At 53.3% G+C, this 13,484-nt stretch overlaps 1 protein-coding gene across 3 annotated transcripts in view; it reads right to left on the bottom strand.

Moving 5' to 3' along the window:
* DLGAP4 (DLG associated protein 4) overlaps positions 1–13,484 on the bottom strand; it is a 343,252-nt gene that overhangs the window by 278,432 nt on the left and 51,336 nt on the right. The gene's annotated exons all lie outside the window — the stretch shown is intronic.

The raw sequence follows: 13,484 nt of genomic DNA, 5'->3' as shown, positions 1-13,484 counted from the left end.
CTCACTGCCCCACTGCAGCAAACCCTACCCTCCTCCCCTCATACCCCATCTAGCCAGCTCTCTGTCACCTCCCCCCAGGACTGTGCTTGCCCCCTCATTATTATGCCCTGTCTGTAGTGAGGTATAATCCAGAGGCCTCAAGCATGGTAGGAAGCACTGTACAGACGCTCACTGAGAGACAGTCCCTGCCCCAAAGGGCTTACAGGCTAAACAGACTATCCTACTTCCCCAAACTCCATCCCCTCCATCAGCCCCAGGCCTCCCTCTCCTGGGATCGTCACCTACAGGGCTCCAGCTTGGCCAGGAGCACTAGAAAAAACAAATGGCTCTAGTTCTCTGGACAAATACTAATTCCTCATGAGCAAGGCAAGGTACTGGGGCCCCATCCAGCTCTGGTTCAGTGGAGTTACTCCCACTTTGGCCGAAACCGACCCCCTTCCTTATTTGCCTGTGAAGTTCCCAGGCCCCTAAATGACACTGTATCAATCCTCATGGGAATAAGAGCGAGGAGATTGCTGCCTCGGAGAATAGCGCCCTGGAAGGAGTGGGAGGGGTTCCAAAAGGATCTGAAATATGCCCCCACCTCAGAGAGTGCATGGGAGATGGACACACAAAAAACTATCAGCCCCCTTCTGCTTCCGCTGGCCCTCCCAGCTCACGCTATGAACACCCGTTCGCTTCTTTCCTATGCATTCAAAGAGCCTCTTATACCACGCCCACATTAGAAAGAGCAAAGTACATAGACACAGACCTGCCCTGCTGCAATTTAACCTGTGCTGAGTTTTCAAGACCAAATGTTGCAAATGGGCAGGAGCAGCCAACCATAGCTAATCTAGTCCCAGCCTCTCCCAGCAGGCATTGCTGTGGGGATTAGTGCAAGAGCACTGGTTGGGGAAGACTTGTGATCTGAGATGCAGGAGCACCAGCTCCTGGCACCTGTAAGCTGCCTCTTTTCAAGTACCAATCCTGCTCCTGGAGCCTCTGGTGAATCCACTGGAACGGTAAAGAGACTGGATCCCCATTCAGTGTGTTCTGTGAAGCCTCGGCATCTCACAGTGGAAGGCTCAAAGCCGAGCATGGAGACAGGGTGCTTCGAGCAGGGGGTTGGACTAGATGACCTTCTGGGGTCCCTTCCAACCCTTATATTCTATGATTCTATGATTCTTTTCTGTCAGAGCATCTCATTGCAAGGAGTGCAGGGTAAGAAGGGCTGGTTCTGAGATCGGCTCTTTTATTCCACAAGGGATGCCTTGTCCTGTTCACCACCCCTGCCTCCACGTCACCTAGCACGTCTACTTGTAGGACAATGCTGTCGTTACATTGCTTTTTCCACATCAAGGGCCCCATCTCTCCCCCCAAAGTCAGTGACAAGCTTCCACTACCTCCCTTGGGAACAGGACTGCATCCCTGCCAGCCTCTACCCTGAGCCAACAACAGACACACTCCTCAGCTGTCACTTAGGGGTTGATTCTGCAGGGCACGGGGGGCCCTGATCCCCTGTGAGTCAAGAGCTCTTAGCACCATGCAGGACTGGGCCTTGAGGGGCAGACTGACTCTGGGTTACATACATGTAAATCATAGAAGATTAGGGTTGGAAGAGACCTCAGGAGGTTCTAGTCCAACCCCCTGCTCAAAGCAGGACCAATCCCAACTAAATCATCCCAGCCAGAGCTTTGTCAAGCGGGCCTTAAAAACCTCTAAGGATAGAGATTCCACCACCTCCCTAGGTAACGCATTCCAGTGCTTCACCACCCTCCTTGTGAAATAGTGTTTCCTAATATCCAACCTAGACCTCCCCCACTGCAACCTCAGACCATTGCTCCTTGTTCTGCGGCCGCAGCAGCACTGTGAGGTGGGCAGTGTAGTTACACTTTATCGCCAGGGGACAGCTCTCCCAGCGATCAAAAATTACCATCCCAAACGAGGGGTGGTAGCTTTATCGCCAGCAGCGCGGCTCCCCTCACTAAAGCGCTGTCTATACTGGGGCTTTTCAGTGCCAACATTTTGTCGCTCGGGGGGCTGGTTTATTCACACCCCTCACCAACGATAGTTTTAGCGCTGAAAGTGGCAGTGTAGACATTGCCTAAACAAGCCCAGTTCCCTCAGTCTCTCCTGGAAAGCCATGTGCCCCAGCCCCCTAATCATTTCCGTTGCCCTCCGCTGGACTCTCTCCGATTTGTCCACATCCCTTCTGTAGTTCCCCAAAACTGCACGCAATACTCCAGATGTGGCCTCACCAGTGCCGAATAGAGGGGAATAATCACTTCCCTCGATCTGCTGGCAAGGCTCCTACTAATGCGGCCCAATAGGCCGTTAGCCTTCTTGGCAATGAGGGCACACTGCTGACTCATATCCAGCTTCTTGTCCACTGTAATCCCCAGGTCCTTTTCTGCAAAACTGCCGCTTAGCCAGTCGGTCCCCAGCCTATAGCGGTGCATGGGATTCTTCCATCCTAAGTGCTCTGCACTTGTCAAACCTCATCAGATTTCTTTTAGCCCAATCCTCCAATTTGTCTAGGTCACTCTGGACCCTATCCCTACCCTCCAGGGTATCTACCTCTCCCCCCAGCTTAGTATCATTTGCGAACTTACTAAGGGTGCAATCCATCCCATCATCCAGATCATTAATGAAAATAGAAAAGGAGTACTTGTGGCACCTTAGAGACTAACCAATTTATTTGAGCATGAGCTTTCGTGAGCTACAGCTCACTTCATCGGATGCATACCGGGGAAACTGCAGCAGACTTTATATATACACAGAGAATATGAAACAATACCTCCTCCCACCCCACTGTCCTGCTGGTAATAGCTTATCTAAAGTGATCATCAGGTGGGCCATTTCCAGCACAAATCCAGGTAAATGGCCCACCTGATGATCACTTTAGATAAGCTATTACCAGCAGGACAGTGGGGTGGGAGGAGGTATTGTTTCATATTCTCTGTGTATATATAAAGTCTGCTGCAGTTTCCACGGTATGCATCCGATGAAGAGAGCTGTAGCTCACGAAAGCTCATGCTCAAATAAATTGGTTAGTCTCTAAGGTGCCACAAGTACTCCTTTTCTTTTTGCGAATACAGACTAACACGGCTGTTACTCTGAAACCTGTCATTAATGAAAATGTTGAACAAAACCAGCCCTAGGACTGACTTCTGGGGCACTCCGCTTGATACCGGCTGCCAACTAGACACTGAGTCGTTGATCACTACCCTTGCAGGTGTAATGCTGACAGACCCCAGACGTCGGCGGGTGGGATCAAAGTTGGGACCTTTGGAGATTAGTGCAGGAGCCTCTACCGCATGAACTAAAAGCTAACTGGCTGTAAAGCAGACTCATTTAGCTCTCTCTCTCTTTAAGTGGTCTTGGTGCCACTAGATGGGACAGAACACCACACCCAGAAGATGTGTGGGTTACAGAGCAGCCTGGCATGGTACTGCAGGTGTGTCCCACCTTCATCTTCCCCTATGGGGGCAGCAGTAGGTCCACTTTAGCAGCCTAGAGCCAGGAGCAGCCAACACAGACTAACAAAACAGCATGTCCCTTGTTTAATAAGATTTCAGGACAGGAGCAAGCACAATAAACAGCTCACAAGGGCCTCAACTCAGGACGCTGCTTCACAACTTAAAGCCCACAAAGCGAGCCTCTGGTTAGGCTGGTCTGGAGCCTGAGATGAACCAACCATTACTTACTGCCACCTACAGAGCTTCGACTCCCACTTCTCTTTTGCTCGGCTGCCTGTAGCTGTTTACGTAGCCCAACTGTAGGGAGGGTGGCACCTCCTTTGTTACATCCCAGGCTGACCCAGTTGCCTTTAAAGGTGTAGTACGCTCCTTTGCAACAGGTATAAACCACTGAAATCATTTGGGTTACCCCAGTGTAACCGAGATCAAAATCTGGGCTTAGGCCTGGCCTGCTGCCATGGAAGCCAATGGAAATTTTTGCCAGCATCCTCAGTGGGAGCAGGGCCAGGCTCTTAGGGTCTGTCTACACTGTACTTAGACATCCACGGCTGGCCCGGGATCTAAGGGGCTGTTTAATTGTGGTGTGGCCATTAGGCTCAGTCGCATCCCAAGCTCTGGGACCCTTCTATCTTGCAGGGTCCTACAGCCCGGCCTCCAGCCCGAGCCTGGTCGTCTATACCACAGTTAAACAGCCCCTTAGCCCGAGCCCCGTGAGCCCAAGTCATCTGTCCCGGGCCAGCCACGGGTGTCTAACTGCAGTGTAGGCATACTCTTAGTTTCTGTTTTCAGCCTGTAGCTTAGGACTTAGTGCTCCAGAGAAACCCAAGCCTGAGAAACCTCAGAACTAACCCTTCCTCCCCACTGTCCTTCTGACAGTTCTCAATAAGGTGCTGCCTCTGGATCTGTCCCAGTGAGGGCTGCAGTGGGCTCAGAGGATATAGGATGACTTTACAGCTTGGACTATGATACAGGCTGCTCCTTTACCAAACACAGGCTGAACCAGATTCCACATCACATGGTCAGGGGAAGTCAGGCTGGAATTTACCCAGCATGGCCCTCACCAGCAAAACACCTGAACTGGGTCCAGGCGTCACAAAAACGTAAGCTGCTTGGCACATGCAGGAGGAAGACAAGAGCCAGGGCTGAATGGTGGGGCCTTCCTGGGGAGGAAATGAGTGATCTTCCGGAACGCTGTGTTATTCAGTGAAGTTGCCAGGCCCAGCGGACTCCTCAGTGCCAATCTTTCTTTCGCACTCCAGTGATGAATGGAAGGTCCTGCAGCTTGGGCGAGTAACTGAGGAAAGAGTATTTGTAAAGCAGGAGACAGCTGGATTCAAACAGGGAGACCCACAAAGCAGATGAAAAGGGAATCACTGGTGATGGATGAGAAAGTGGCACTGTCATAAGGTGCCCCCCACCTGGAGTGCTCTCCTGTGGCAGGCTGGGGCACGCTAGGTGTGCCAGCCTCACTATCCCTCCTTCAGAGCCCCCGGAAATAGTCCAGTCTTTTGAGTACAAATGGCTTTTGTGGCTTAATTTATTACAAAAGAAAGCCCTGGGCACATAGACCATAACAAAGCAAGTGCCACAACTATAGGTCAGACAGTAGATCAAGTAGAGCCCAGGTTCACCCTGCCCCACTCTCTGGTACGACTCCGGCGCCCCTTGCCCTGCCCTGCCTCTCCGGTATGGCTCCGGCACCCCTCAACCCCACCCCACCGCTCTGGTATGGCTCCGGCACCCCTCAACCCCACCCCACCGCTCTGGTATGGCTCCGGCACCCCTCGACCTCCCCCAGGTATGATTCCAGCGCCCCTTGCCCCACCCCACCTCTCCGGTATGGCTCCAGCACCCCTCAACCCCACCCCAGCTCTCCGGTATGGCTCCAGCACCCCTCAACCCCACCCCACCTCTCTGGTATGGCTCCGGCACCCCTCGACCTCCCCCAGGTATGATTCCAGCGCCCCTTGCCCCACCCCACCTCTCCGGTATGGCTCCAGCACCCCTCAACCCCACCCCAGCTCTCCGGTATGGCTCCGGCACCCCTCAACCCCACCCCACCGCTCTGGTATGGCTCCGGCACCCCTCGACCTCCCCCAGGTATGATTCCAGCACCCCTTGCCCCACCCCACCTCTCCAGTGTGGCTCCAGCACCCTCAACCCCACCCCACCCCCAGCTCTCCGGTATGGATCCAGCACCCCTTGACCCTGCCCCGCCTCTCCGGTACAGCTCTGGCACACCTCAACCCCACCCCACCTCTCTGGTATGGATCTGGTACACCTTGATCCCACCCCACCTCTCCAGTATGGCTCTGGCACCCCTCGACCCTGCTCCGCCTTTCTGGTACGGCTCCGCCACCCCACAACCCCGCCCTGCCTCTCCAGCATGGCTCTGGCACGCCTCGACCCCACCCCACCTCTCTGGAATGGCTCCGGCACCCCTCAACCCTGCCCCGCCTGGCCGGTCTGTGGATCTGGTTTGTGCACTGCATGTTTCCAAGCCCACACATGGGCATCACACTGGATTATAAACCTGATTTTACAATGGCTGGATCCAGGTCTCACAGCTGTACTAATGTGTCCACACTGAACTGCACAGACCTTCTGACTTGGGTCTGCAGTTTGATCTGCATCCACACTAAAAAATGACAGGGCTTGGACCAAAGTCGCAGTGGGACTTGGGCTCTGACCCCACCCCTGCTCTCGAGTGCTTGCTGACCAGAGTTGGACTGATTTGTGTATGGACAGAAGGGGAGCTTGGGCTCAAACCTGAATCAGAGCCCAGGCTTAGGGTTCGTCAAAAGAAACCCCCAAACCAATCCCCCTCTCCTCCCTTTCAGCAGCAAATTTCAGAGCCCAGGTCAACTGACTTGGGCTTGCTAGAAATAGCCGTGTAGGGTAGGCCCTTCCCCCCATGCTTAGGCCAAGACTTAGTGCGGTCCAGTTTCAACCGAAACTCAGTCCCAGATGGCTCCCTTTCCTCCTACATTTCTGTCCCCCTGCTTTCATCTGGGACAGGAGACTGATCTTCCTTTCAAACCCCAGTGAGAGAGGCTAGGGAAGGAAAAGAAATCAGTGCTTTGACGAGGGCACACGATCTCATCACACTGGACAAGTGGAGTCCCAGCCCGTGATGAGAGAACGGCAATAAGCCAAGGCCTTTCTAAGAAGCTCTGCTTCACAAGCATGATCCATGTAAGGCTCCCAAGTGACGGTCACACCTCAAGCACGCCACAGCCCTATCCCAGGCAGGAGTCTGCAACAGGCCCCCAAACCATTCAGCCTTCGCCGAAACAGCCTCATCTTCCCTGTGTCTCACAAACGGCCATTTCCATACTGCAGATCTGAACTGGATCGAACACCTAACCCCCCCGCCCCCCTCCCAAAAGCTCCTCTAGCTCAACAGAAGCTAAACTAGGATGGCATTGGGCCTTCAAGGCCCTGTGCATGGATGTTACGAGGGTTATTTAGCATTCCCAGAAGAATGGTGTCTGGGTAGGAGGAGCTCTGAAGTGACACAGCTGCTGGTTAGGGTCAAGCTCTGTGCAGCAGGATCCATGGCCCAGAGAACCAGTGCCAGGACTCGGACTCTGAGCTACTGAGCACAGCAGAAACTGTGTGTGTTGGTGCAGGAGTCAGGATCCGTGCCACAGCGCTAGTGCCTGGATTTGGACTCCCAGCATCTGAGTGCCCCACGATCCACCCACTGGAGCACTCGTGCCAGGATCCTCTCACCGGCACTCCTTACTCAGGCAAATCTCCCATTGATTTCAAGTGGCATTTTGCCCGTGTAAGGAATCCAGGATCAATTCCCTCCATTTCACTGCTGTGCGATCCACCCAGCAGGACACGACGTGCCGGGATTCAGCCCGCCAGCCAGCCTCCTAATGCAGTCGCAGCCGCTCCAGGAGAGACCGTTTGTGCTTAGTCTGACCAGCTGCTTGCTCCTTGCTGTAGCCAATGTTTGATTGTGCCTTCCACCAGGCAGCTAGCTGCTGACACAGCAAGCTGCAGTGCCTGAGTGTGCCCATTGCAGCACTCCATCGAATAACGGCCAGCACTTGCAGCGAGACAGGAAGTAAGGAGGGGGATGGCAATATGGGCAGCGCCAGAGAGGAACACGACAATCAAAGATTTAAAACAACAGTATGGTCAATTGGGGAAAAACACAGCGGGTTGGATCCTGCTTTCATCCACGCTAGCGTAAATCCAGAGTGGCCCTACTGAAGTCAATGGAAATGCTCCTGGTTGTGCCAGTGTAACTGAGAACAGAATTTGGCCCCCTAGCTCTCCAGCTGCTACTGGGCTGGAGTGGGTGGCTAGAGCTCGTCCCATGCTGCTAGCCCAGCATCCCCTGCTGCCTACAGGAAGGCTGGACCGCTGCTGGAGTCTCCTTGGCTTGTGGATCACACCCGACTGTAGTGGTCACTTTCCCTGGAGCAGGGAGGGACAGATCCCCCAGGCGGTGGAAGGAGTGGGATGCTGAGGAGATGTTGGGAGTCACTGCAGGAGTTGCAATTGGGGCAGGATTTCAGGATCAAGTCAGTGCCTAGATACCCCAGGGATGGGAGCACAAAGATTAGAGCAGATTAATTAGATCAGATGATGCTAGACTGGACTGAGCAGGCAGGCATTCATGCTAGCCTAGGCTCGATGGGACTAGATTAGAGGAGGACTAGAGTTAGACAGGGTTAAACAGCTAAAGGAGGTGAGAGCAAACGGGGGATTTGCCATGCTAGGATTTGGCTTGGCAGGATTTTCTCCTAGTCAGGCTGGATCTGCCTGCCCTCTCGCTCAGCGCCCTCCCAACAAAACCACTCAGCAATTAAGCCCCAGCATGAGAAGACCTAGGCAAACACACACCTGTCTCTGCTCTACCAAGAATGGCCCCAGCAGGGCAGGGTACAGCAAAGATGTGATGAACGGATGGGGGAGAGTGGCTTCGAAAGAAAAGAACATCAACTAAAAACAAAGATCACCAGCAAGAACCAAAGGTCTCTCTGGGCAGATGGAACCTGCTCCTCCTTCCCCTCAGGCCAAGACAGAAAGATCCCATCTCTGCGAGGCAATGGTCCCAAGATGCTTCTGCCCTCAGGAAACCAACATGCAAAACCCAGAAGGGAGAGAGGTGCTAAAGCCCCCAAACTGTGGCTGTGAGCTAAGCTGTGATTTGCGAAGGGGCATAAGGGAGGTGCCCAAATCCCACCAAAATGCTGTGGGACTTGGGCACCTAATTCCCCCAGGCACCTTTGAACAACCCAGCTTAAAGACCTTCTCCTTAGCACATCAAACCAAGCACTGTGCTCGGGAGCACGGTGAGCCAGGGAGCTGCATCCAGCAATCGAAGGGGGGGATGCATCTTTCCTTCCTCAGCCTCCTCTCAATCCCCGCCCGCTCACCTCCTGTGCGTTCCCTTCCCCCAGCAGAGCAGGGAAATCCCAGCCCAGCCGCTATTGTGGAAGTTGTACAAATGAAGGCCCCAACACCACCAGATGCAGCGCTCCCTCAACCCCCGTTGAAGTCAGTGGGAGATGAAAGAGCTCAGCATCTCAGACTCTGGGGACTATATTATGGTCCCACCGTCTGGGACATGAGTGTTCAGAACATCCCAGTTATTGTGCGATCAAGGTCCCTGGTCAAATCCAGGCCTTACTGCAAATGCAGGGGAAATTTCCTTTCAACTGACACCTTACGTGACTTTCATCTCCCAATGGCCCAGGGAGAATTCAGGTCTGATGGTTCATATTCCTCGGTATAATTTTCTTTCTCCAGTGGAAAGATGAAACACACCTGATTGTACTTTTCCCCCAGGGCTCTGAAGACATTGCGAACCATGACAGCAAACCTGGTGGCGGTTCTCTGTGTTGCAGACCCTGAGAAGGAAGTACAGCTTCCAGGGAAGATAGAAATGAACAAAAGGCACGCTCTTCACTGGATAAATCTTGATAGATCCCTTGTTGATGGACAAGGACTTACTTTCCCACTGATATTTGGGTCTTAACCAGGCAGAATATATTAGGTTCCCATGAGAAAGCAGGCACAGCAGAATTCCTTTAAGCTAAACCACATTCGCAACAGATTCAGAGTTCTTTAGGGCAGGGACTCGCTTTTTGTTCTGTGTTTGCAGAGCACCTGCCCAATGGATTCCTGCTCCAGCTGGATTCCAGGTCCAAGGTGCTATGCTAATATAGATAGATAGATAGATAGATAGATGTTCCTGCAGAAATAAGTTAATGTATAGATACTGATGCGTTCTACTAATTGATTTCACCCTTGAACATCAAATAAAATTCTAGCAAATCAACCAACATGCATCTCTCAGTTTGCCTGTATGTTACCGGCAGGTGGATCATTAACATGCTCATCATTACTAAGGTCCATCAGCAAATCTGAATCCTTATTTCACATCCAAGGGGAAAACTACCTTTTGTGGCATATGGTACTGCCTTCACCTCCTAACAGTCCAGGAGGCATTCAAGTCCAGCTGTTCATATGTTCAGAATGCCCAAATTAGACACACAGATAGATCGGGGGAGAGAGAGAGAGCTGGAAACATGTGGACAAGGAGGAATGCTGCAAAGCAGCTGTTGTGAGAGCGCGCTGTGGGTTCCTGCCATTATTTGGATGTTTTACCAGACTGTTTCCTCCATCTGCTGAACCTGGCAAGTTTATTTTAGTACTTTGTTCAGATCAACTCTTCCTCTTGCATATAATGGGAGCACTGGGCTGAAGCAATCACAGTCCATCTACTGAGAAACCTGGGAACAATGGGGAATGAGGGGGGGGCTTCAAACCCAAGGAGACATTGGGGGTTTGCAGTTGCCCTGGGGAGCTGAAGGAAACCATTTTAATGGTGAACCCTTCTTTCAAACCCCCACCCCAACTGTTTGAGATTCCAAATCATGAACAGAAAAGGAGGCCAGAACCTCATCTGGTGTAAACTGACACTGACCTCAGTGAGCTGTGCTGATCTGCACCCCACTCATTACAAATGGGCATAGTTTAAATCCAAGTCGTTTAAAAGCAATTCCCCCTTCACCCACCTAATTCGTCATACTGGGAAAAAATGTTTTTAGGCAAATGTTGCCTTTTTGTGAAATGTCTGAAATACTGGTATTTTTTTCATCCTTGCAACAACTAGTGACCCCCCCCCTCACCCCCCTGCAAAGGTTTTTCACTCTTGGGATGTCAGGGACATACCAAATATACTTTCAGCCAAGGCTTCCCACCAGCAAATTTCTGACAGGGAGGGCAGAGCCTCCCTGACTAGCCAAAAGGTCTGATGGAGTGAGCAGAGAGGTCTAGGAGACAAAGCAGCCTGAACTCTGTTCCCACAGCTTGGGTTTAACAGCAGTTTCTACTTATATGTCTCACATTACTGGGAAACTGAGGCATGGAGAGGCTAAATGACTTGGATGAAGGACTAGGCAACAGCAGATATAAGGTTCTAATCCTGGGACAAATGTCTAGGTCTCCAAAATTTGACAAAACCCCACCCCACCTGTGTTTGCATGGACACCCGAACCAGGGAGGGAACTTGCATCCTTTTATTTCATCACCGAGAATCACAGACCCAATGAGAGAGAAAGAAGGGGATAAGCTGCAGCCGCTGCTGTTCTTCCTTCAGCTGTTAGAATGAGACACATCGGGGGACCAGGAGGGTTCAACAAAACAGGAATCGCTGGCAGAGGGCAAAGAACAGACCATATGGCTGAGCAGACAGCTGCACATACAGAGAGGTTTGTACCTTCATGCCATCACCGGGAGCTGAGAGGGAGAGTTTGTCACAGTGATGACCCAGACTTATCCCTGCTCCCTGCCATAACACGCTGGAACTTCGTGGCTCATGCACCCCGGAGCTCTGGGTCCCCCGATGTTTGGAGGGAACTTGCATCGGATTGGCAGCAGCTACCAGCACCAGAGCCATGGTAAGCTCCCTGTCGGCCACTCAGCTGCCTGGCAGCAGCTCAGCTGGCTCCTCCACCATGCTGACCATTCGGCCTCCAGCCACAAGTGGGGACAGCTGGGTGGAGAAGGCTCAGCTGCAAGCAGTTGGCACAGTGGAGGTAGATGAGGAGGAGGGCTGGCCTTTCCCTCTGCATCAGCTCCTGTGGGGGGCTGATGGGTGGGAGAGAATAGAAGGCACATGGGGAACAAAAAAGGGGAACAGCCGAGTCCCCACAAACCCTCAGCAACCCTCCCACGAGGGGACGGAAGAAAAGGCAGCCCAGGGACCAGTGACAGAGACCTGCTGTGGGGAGAGGAAGGCAGGGCCAATCCCCCCCACAGAGGAGGGAAGAAAGGGAGAGCCCTACTGAAGGGAGAGAGCAAGGGGCCCCGCCAGGTGGGGGAGATGGGGGACGAGAGCCTGGGTACCCGAAGGTGCTGAAGAGAAGAGCTGGGAGAGGCCCATGGAAGGTGTTGGAATACAAACAGCGTATGCAGAGGAGAGGGCTCCTCATTAGCATTTGGGGGCAGGGCTTGAAAAGAGTGTACATTCATTGTAGGTAGGGCACTGGCTAAGGACTTCAGAGACCTGACTTCTAGCCCCAGTTCTGCCACTATCCTGCTGGGTGACCTGGGGCAAGTCCCTGGTAGCTTCCATTCCCCATGCGTACCGCGGGGATAACACAGGGGTGGGCAAACTTTTTGGGCCGAGGACCACATCTGGGTGGGGAAATTGTATGCAGGGCCGGGGCAGGGGGTTGGGGTGCGGGAGGGGTTGTGGTGTGCAGGAACGGGCTCAGGGTAAGGGATTGTGGCAGAGGAGGGGTGTGGGGTGTATGACGGGGCTCAGGGAAGGGGGTTGGGGTGCACGGGAGTGCAGGGTGCAGCAGGGGGCTCAGAGCAGGGGGTTGGAGTGCAGGCAGGGAGCTCAGGGCAGGGGGTTGGGGGGCGGGGTGTAGGAGGGGGGCGGGCTCCAGCCCGGCACTGCTTACCTAAAGCAGCTCCGGGGTGGCAGTCGCGCACACCAGGGCCAAGGTAGCTCCTGCGGGGGGCACAGGGCTCCGCGTGCTGCCCTTGCCACGCCTCCAGGTACCTCCCCCAAAGCTTCCATTGGCCACGGTTCCCCATTCCCGGCCAATGGGAGCTGTGGGGGGTGGTGCCTGGAAGCAAAGGCAACGCACGGAGCCCTCTGCCCCCCGCACTGCAGGGACGTGGTGCTGGCCACTTCTGAGAGCGGCGCAGGGCCTGCGGCACCAGGGGGGCAATCTCACAGGCCGGATCCAAAGCCCTGAGGGGCTGGATCCGGCCCGTGGGCTGTAGTTTGCCCACCACTGGGATAACAGCACTGCCCTACTTCCCGGGGGGGCTGGGAGGCACTCCAATTCTATGGTAATGGGGAGTCTCATAGGTAGATTCTCATGCCATAGACATGTTCCCTCCAGGGCAGGGCTTGAGGCATGCTGACAGGGTGAGGGTGGCACACACTTGCACAGCCAGGGTTGTGTACAGAGGCCAAGGCTCCCTAAGGCTGGCAGCATGTCAGCTCTACGTTAACTTTTTTAAAAGATAGTTTTGAGAAGAACAAAATGGAGCTATCGACGCCTCTGGGTCTCCCGAACAGTGGTAACAGGTGCAGAAGCCTTCCTAGGGTGACCAGACAGCAAGTGTGAAAAATCAGGACGGGGGTGGGGGGTAATAGGAGCCTATATAAGAAAAAGAAATCGGGACTGTCCCTATAAAATTAGGACATCTGGTCACCCTAAACCTTCCCTATATTCACACACAGGTTTCAGCTTGTTGCATGGGATTGCCCTTCTCGTCCCTCTCAGGGCTCTCTGTTCTTGCTCACTCTGCTGTATTTACAAGTGAATTTTCAGAGGCAGGGTTTGTAGGCAGCTGTCAAGGTTCCTCCCCCACTCTGAACTCTAGGGTACAGATGTGGGGACCTGCATGAAAAAACCCCCTAAGCTTATCTTTACCAGCTTAGGTCAAAACTTCCCCAAGGTACAAAATATTACACCCGTTATCCTTGGAATGGCCGCTACCACCACCAAACTAATACTGGTTACTGGGGAAGAG

This window comes from Caretta caretta, chromosome 13, assembly GCF_965140235.1.
Source record: "Caretta caretta isolate rCarCar2 chromosome 13, rCarCar1.hap1, whole genome shotgun sequence".
Classification (NCBI taxonomy): domain Eukaryota; kingdom Metazoa; phylum Chordata; order Testudines; family Cheloniidae; genus Caretta; species Caretta caretta.
Note: the sequence above shows the minus strand (reverse complement) of the source record. Positions and strands in the feature narration are given on the sequence as shown.